The following is an 8136-nucleotide window of genomic DNA, read 5'->3' as shown; positions in this document are numbered from 1 at the left end:
AAATATTATATGATTCAACTTTCACATTTAGTATTTAGTCAAAATCATTAATACAGAAAGTGTAACAGTAGTAGTGTAACAGGGCCTGACAGGAGGGGAAAATAGGATGTTATTGTCAATTGGTATAGAGTTTCAGTTTTATAAGACAACACTAGTCATTGAGTTGTCTGGTGGTGAAAATAGTTATGAGGATGAATTGTTATAAAACAATGTGAATGCATTTAATACCACTAAACTGTACACTTAAAAATAGTTAAGATGATACAATTTTATGTTATATGTATTTTGGCCAAAATTTAAAAAAAAGAAAAGGAAGAAAAATGAGTTCTGAAGATTAATGTAAGCATTGTGACTACAATTAATAATACTGTATTCTATACTTAAAATGTGCTAAGAGGGTAGATCTTGAGCATTCTTAACATACATTTAAAGAACAAATGAAAACATTTGTGAGGTATTGGGTATGTTAATTAGCTTGATTAATGTGGTAATCATTTCACTATACATATATTATATCAAAACATCAAATTGTACACATTAAGTATATACAACTATTATTTGTCAATTATACCTCAATGAAGTTGAAAAAATCTATGTTTATACAAAAAAATATATATATCCAACTCATTGGACCCAGTCTCAGGTCAAGAAATCTCAGACTGTTTGAAGACATCAAGATACATCTCAAGGTAGCATATCAGATGGCCCCTGGCCCACATGTCATCTGCAACACTCCTCAGGATTTCCTGAGCTTAATTTGGTTACCCCAAAAGTAGATTTAGGGTCCTCCTAGCTGAATCTCAATCTCCTGCAGTGACTTTGAGTTACTTGAGGTGTTTCTAGGATCCCTGATATGTTGTCTGTGAAAGCCTGTTCTCTTGAATTGTGCCTGCAGTGTATGAATTGCCTTAGGGCACACTAAGTTGGGTATGGGCAGTTTGTGCTGAGGTTGAAGATCCAGGACTAGGTCTAGCATAAATTAAAGGAGGTTTTGGTTTCCAGAAGTGAGTCTGAAGTAACCTGAGACCCAGATAATACAAATTGTAGCATAGCATACATATCAGAATTCCCAGACTTAAGTAAGATTACCTGCATTCAGTTTTAGGAATCCAGACTCAGCTTAGGGATTCTCAGGAAATACACCTGGAAAATAGAAACATACCATATGTTCACAGAGTAAAACACCGGGAACCCATAATCCACTTTATGGAATCAAGGTATTCTCAAGATACTGAGATTCATTAAGGAGATATTCATTAAATTTAGGGATTCCTAGAGTTTTTTAAGTATTCTAAACCTCCTCTTGAGTCCCCAGACCCACATCCGGTGTATAGATTAAATTCATATATCCCCAGACATCAACCTATGAGTTTTTTATACTTATACCATCAAATCTAAGACCTACATCAATAGACTCAGACTCATTTCAAACAGACCCAGATATAGCTCATACTCTATCTGCAAAACCCAAACTTAATTCAGGAAATCCCATACCATTTCATAGGCACCAAACTTAGTATATACGTATTTCCAGAAAGTACTTCAGAAGACCCAGACATACCTCAGAGACCCCACAGATTATCAACCAACCCTAACCATCCGCATGTGTGCACACTTACAGCAGGCTTTCACAGATATTATATTAAATACTTTAGTTGATCCAAATTCAGCTCAAAACATTCAGACCCACCTTCAGAAAATCTAGCCCTGATTCTAGAGAGATAGTTTCAATTTAGATGATCCAGAGCCACCTCAGAGTTATCAGAACAATCTAGGCAGACCACGAATGAATTTTATAGTAACTTGGTTCAGCTCTTGAGACCTCGGAAACACACTGAAGAAAACAAATGCATCTGAGAGTATCACAGAGCAATCTTAGGTGACCCAGATTCATTGCAGACTCCTTTTATTTACCTCAGGGGACCCTAAACCTACTTCATAAGACCAAAGTTTAACTTAGGCACCTCAAAAAAGTACCTGGTGGCCTCAACCACTCTTAGAAGAACCCAGACCCACATTATGGGTTCAAGGCTTGGTTCATAGGATATATATACACGCCACTCAAGTATGCCCACACACAGTTCAGGTGACCAACAATGAGACTGGAACCTAAACTGTCTTCAGGAATCCATATGAAGCTTAGTAAACAACAGGCCCACCATAGAAGACCCTACAATGATCTTGGCACCCAACTCTGCTCAGGCATCGCAGGGTAAACTGTGTCTGCTTTCTGATAAAAGGCAGCCTCCTTGTCCACTGCACAGAGCATATTTATAGGGAACCTAAGGCTAAATCATTCAAAGATAACCTGCCTCTATGTCAGGGTCACTTACTAGCAGAGAAACTACTTCCCTGCAATCTGTTGAAAGTCAGCCCTCAAGGCAAACAGAAAAGGCCCTGTCAAGTTTTGTTAAGTTCCCAAGTGCTGTCAAATTACATGGAAACAACAGCTAGGTACATTAATCTCTAATTAAACCAGTTTCTTATGAGTCCTCACAGGTTCCTCCAGAAAATAAACCAGAAAGTGCAATCTATTCCTGTGAACCCATGGAAGATCTTAAGCTCTTGTTCTGGAAACTAGGTAAGTCCACAAGTCTCAGGGGATCAGGGAACTTTTGTGTACTTTGAATTAACAAACTGCCATGAAAAAGTAACTTCATTGTCAATTACCTCTACTATTAATTTTGTCTTGTCTTTTCTATCTTTTTGCTAAGTTTATATCTTCTAGGTTACAAGGCTTCCTACCACCTCTACAGGCTGGAACAACCTCATGCTGTTTTCCTCATGGGCCCTTAGAATAGGCTTTCAGTGATTTTTATTCCCAGTAGGCAGGGACTACCGTCCTATCTCAGCTTTGAGGAAATTAGAGAAGACAGACCTTCCTCCCTCCACATCCCCTTAAGATTAAGGGAATAAAATCTCTGAAGGGAAATGATATAGGGAGGAGGTAGAAAATTTGAAGTGTTAGTCAGGCCGCATTCAGACTACAGTGTGCTGATCAGCCCTGCAGCCAGGCCAGAAAGACACCTGCAAAACAAAGAAAGTTTGGCTGAAAGAAAAGCTCACTTCCTGAATATCACTTCCTGCTATGTATGTTGAGGGACCCCGATGAAAGATAAGTAGCCGAGGGAAGCTACAAAACTAGTTCCCATGAAGGCAATGCAAAATACAATGATCCCATGCACCTCCGATGATGGTCAATGGATTTTAAAACATAGTATTATAGAACAATATTGCCTGGTATCTTTTAGGTAATGTGCAGTTGCTGTTAATTCTTTTTTGTGTATTCTCAGTCGGGTGCCAAGTCATCCAAAGACAAATACAAGAACTCTGAGTGAGCAATTATCAACTGTGCTTAAAAGATCTGAGCTATGCTTCACTGTGTTGCAATCTGCCAAGGGCAGAGAAGCAAACAAAGAACAAACAACTGCTTATGGTTTAACACAGATAACTGGGGCCTGGCCTTCGGAAGATTATTGTTGCCAATAAGTTTCAAGTCCTGAGAAGAAGAATCTCACACCCTCCTTGATCTTCAGATGTATATAATAAACATGATGAGCTTGCCTCAGAGTCACTGTATCTTCTGCATAATGCAGTGTCCCAGCTGGCCCAGCTTTCATATATGCTGTCTCTGTGTTTTTCTTCATTCCTCTATTGCCCCCTCTTAGGAATATTAACACTCTAGCCATGTAGGTTGAGGTATATATCCATCTCAGAGGTGCCGAATCCAATTCAAGCAGTTTAGACCAACGTTAGGGATCCAATGAGGTCATACACTCAAGATCCATCTCAAGATATTCAGACACAACCCAACATCATAAAACCATACTATAGAAGGCCTAGTCTCCTATCACAAGATCTAAACGCACCTCCTAGTAAATTTTTTCCACTTGATTGGGTTTAAACCACCAGAGTGAACACTAAAATCACATTAAAAGATCCAGATTCAGATCAGGAAACCTATTTTCAGCTTAGGAGATCCAAGTTCTACTTCAGGGGATTCTAGACACACCCCAGAGCTCCCTCAAGACCTACTGTTGTAAACCAGAGACCCACATCAGGGAACCCAGATTCATTTCAGGCATATTAGGCAATACACCAGGGGACTCCAGATTAGGTAAACAACAAAGATGCAGCTCAGAGACTTCAGAACCAATTCACAGTTTCCCAGACCCACCTCAGAAGAGCATAAACTACAGGGGAATCAGATTCTGCTTAAGCAACTCTAAAACAAGCCTCAGGGTATACTAGACCCACCCATCCCAAGGCTCCAGAGATACACCTCAGCTCAGAAAACCCATATTACTATGCTAAGAAACACTAAATCCACTTTAGGAATCTGTAACCTGCTTCGGTTGACTCAGATTCAACCTGAGACCAGAGACCCTCTTCAGAAGAGCACAGACTTCTCTTTCATTCCTGTGGTCTTTGAAAAACCAGCTGTGTCTACAGTCATGCCACCCTGAAGAAGCCCGATCCCATTTGATCTCGGAAGCTAAGCCAGGATCGGGCCTAGTTAGTACTTGGATGGGAGTCCACTTAGGAAGACCAGGTGCTATAGGCATAACAAATAAAAAGTAAGGAGTTTAAGGTCCTGACAAGGTCCTTGCAATCTATGAGGTCAACCAAGAGTTGCCTCGCCTAAAAAAAAAAAAGAAAGACCAGCTATGTCATCTGTTGAGTGTGTTGTCAGCAACTGTTGATGAAAAGTATATCTAGAAATACAATAAAAAGAACAATTATTAAAGCATGAAAAGGGATATTAAACCAGCAGTTGAGTTTAAAAGGAGCCAATGGAGAAAATTTTGGGAAATGAAACACAAAGTGTCCTTAGGTGGCCCCATAATGAAAGTAAAGATAATCCGAAATTTTTTCTAGCTTTCAGTCTGGATGTTTTGCTGGTGGTATCTGAATACCTTGAGATAGATCTTGAGTTTAGAAGCTAGTTGGCATAGATATCAGAGAGGTTTCAGGCAAAATGCACAGTATAGTAACTTCCAATCACTACATCAGGCCACCTCTGAAAGTCAGAGTTATATTCAGTGCCAGATAATTGTGAAGGACCACTCACTGAAGTTTGTAAGTTCTCTGATGATGCTGGTGGTTTTGGTAAGATTCCCCACAGACACAGTTATTTACTAAAGTAAAACACTGAAGACAGCAGTTTTGTGAACTTCTGACATTTTGTTTTCTAATGGAGCACTGAACTGTTTTAGATTTACTCTCAATAACTTAGACAATTATTCTAGGACTTCTTGAGAATTTTCTAAGAATTCAATGTTATAGCTTCCTTCTTGGGCCAGAATTTTGTTTCTAAGGCTATAGCTGGAACACATTTTATAAACCTTTTGATTGCTGCTTGAAAAAAAACACATCGAAAGTGATGGTGGTTAAAATGACAAAAGGAGATACTCTTATTAAATAACTCTAGAGACTATAAAATTCATTAGATAATAGTATCCAGTCCAATGAGCAGGCAAATAATAATAACTATAGTTGTCCTAAACAAAATGTCTCTTTATGAGATACACAGGGTTTACAAAAACAGTTATCTCATATATTTGTATTTTAGAGTTCAAATGAGTCATTTGACGGAGACATTGTCACATCTAATTCAGAAGAAAAAATTTATTGGAGTTTGCTTACAAGACAAATAGTCTCAAGTGAAGGTAAAACTACACTGAGGAACATTTGAGTATATTACATAATAAAATAAGGCAAAAATACATACTTTCACCCTCATAATAACAGTGTAGGTATTTGTATTCTTTATGTTACAGTGGAAGTGTACATTGCTCTTTCTAAAAAGTACTGAGGTTCATGGAAATTTTAAAGTCCAGAGAGAAAACCTAAAGATCCCTATAAAGTATTAACAAAGGATCCCCTCAAATCTGAGAGAGGTATAGGAATTTGTAGGAATCTGGGAGTTTCCTAAGGAAAGAAGATATGTAACAGCAGTTAAAATTAGAACTGTGAGATTGTGATTTGAGTTGTGTAAAAGACATTTGGGGCTACTTGGAAGGATAGAGAAAATATTAAGGGGAAAATAGTTCATGAGAGGGAGAGAGGAAGAGATAGTGCAAAGTAAGGTTTATGGAAAGCTACAGCTGCAATGGGAAAGTTATATGGATAGCAACAGTGATGCTTGAGTGGCTAGAGATGATAGAAGATCAGGAAAGAAAAACAGAGTGCTGAGAATAAGGGGCTACAGGGAATAGGGGGCTTGGCTGGCATCTTGTATGGAAGTTGACCACCTGCTGATGTCACCTGCTTGGTTCCAAGATCTTAGGAAAGCTTTTTGCTGCTGGGCACTAGAGGGAGGCTTGTTTAAGGTGTCCAGTTGGGGTGGTCTTCCATTCAGAGTAATTTTTTTTATATCTTTTCAGTTAAGAAATATGAATCCAAGATATTGGGTTGCCTAGTTTGACAGCATTGTTCATAGTCAGAAAGATGATGAGAGGCTCTCAGTACTTTATTTGGGTCACAACACCAGAAACCTGTGAAAAACAAATCAAGGTTTAGGTAAAGAAAAACTTTATTCAAAAAGAATATTTCCATTTGCAACAAATGGATGGATCTTGAGATTATCATGCTAAGCAAAGTAAGTCAAAAAAAGATGAGAATCATATGATTTCATGCATGTGTGGGACATAAAATTGAAAACAACAAAGATACAGGACGAACAGATGAATGGCCTTAGCCAACACTTTTGTGGTTACCAAGAGAAGCCAGGAAGGGGAGAGATAGATAAGGGTAAAAGGAGTCAAATATTTGGTGACAGAAAAATTCAACTTTGGGTGGTGAACACACAATGCAAAATATATGACATAACGTTGAATTGCACACTTGAAACATACATAATTTTACTAACCCAGTAAGGTTAATAAAATTTAAAAAATACATAAAAGTGATATCTTAAAATAAATGAATGAATGAATGAATGAATAAATAAATAAATAAATAAATAAATAAATAAATAAATAAAAGACTATTGACTGCAACACTCCTATCTCAGAATCTGTAAGTATCTCAAAATAAAGTAGAAAAAGCCTTTTTTAAGAGTAAGGTATAAGCAGAGCTAGGAGAAACTGAGTAAGAGACAAGCAGATCAGTCAGCAGAAGGCAAAACTGAGGCACTTTAATAGCAAATGATTCTCTCTGCCAGCTCATTCTCAAAATGAGCTGTCCTTAGTAAATTAGTGTTTGCCTAAACTTGAAAACAAGCCACAGTTTATGGCACTGTGTGAAGGAGAGAAAAATGATTAAAGAGAAAACTGTGTGAAGGAGAGAAAACTGATTAAAGGTCAAGTCAAGACAAAGTTTGAATAATGAACAATTGTAGGCATTTGGTCATCACAGCAACAGGAAAAATAATCCTATAATCATAAGAATTTCTAAAATGTCATTCAATATCAATTTTGTACAAATTTCATTTTTTTAATAATGGCATGCATTTTAATTTTATTTAAAACAAAATCTAAATAAGATTTGAAAGTTGCAATTGGTTCAAATGTCTTTAAGTGTCTTTAAACAATTTTTCCTTCAGTTTTTATTTTTCTTCCAATTTATTAGTCTTCTACACTCTGAATTTTGCTTCATGTGTCTATCCATGCAGTCTCATTTAACATGTTCCACTACCCACAATATTTCTTGAATATAACAAAATATGTAGATTTTGCTTTGATTTATTTTTCATAAAGAATGCTTTATATACACTAATTGTCCTTTCATTATTATGCATATATTCTGGTTATAACTCTTTATTTCATTGCCCAGGTCTCTATAACACTTTTTAATATCCAGTAGGAAAGTTCTTTCTCAGAATATTCTCTAAAATATTCCTGAATGTTGATTCTTCCAAATAAATTCTAAAATTGTGATTGGGAACACAATATACATATATAGTTATATACATATACAGATATGTACATAAATACACTCATACATATATTAACATATATACATGTCACATTCTTTACATTATTTTTATTTTAAGGACACATTGAAATCGTATTAGAAAATTCTTCTCCACTTACCTACCTAAGTTCTTCTTCATGTATTTCAAAGGCTTTAAGAGTTTTCTACTTTACATAAATCTTGCACATAGCTAAGTAAAAAAAAAAAAAAAAAAAAAAA

At 36.7% G+C, this 8136-nt stretch overlaps 1 pseudogene; it reads left to right on the top strand.

Annotated features, from left to right (window-relative positions):
• The first annotated feature begins 4444 nt into the window (after positions 1-4444).
• LOC112476975 lies at positions 4445-4564 on the top strand (annotated as a pseudogene).
• The last annotated feature ends 3572 nt before the right edge of the window (positions 4565-8136 follow it).

Source organism: Pteropus alecto, unplaced genomic scaffold (genome assembly GCF_000325575.1).
Source record: "Pteropus alecto unplaced genomic scaffold, ASM32557v1 scaffold453, whole genome shotgun sequence".
Lineage (NCBI taxonomy): Eukaryota > Metazoa > Chordata > Mammalia > Chiroptera > Pteropodidae > Pteropus > Pteropus alecto.
This window is presented reverse-complemented; position numbering and strand designations above follow the sequence as displayed.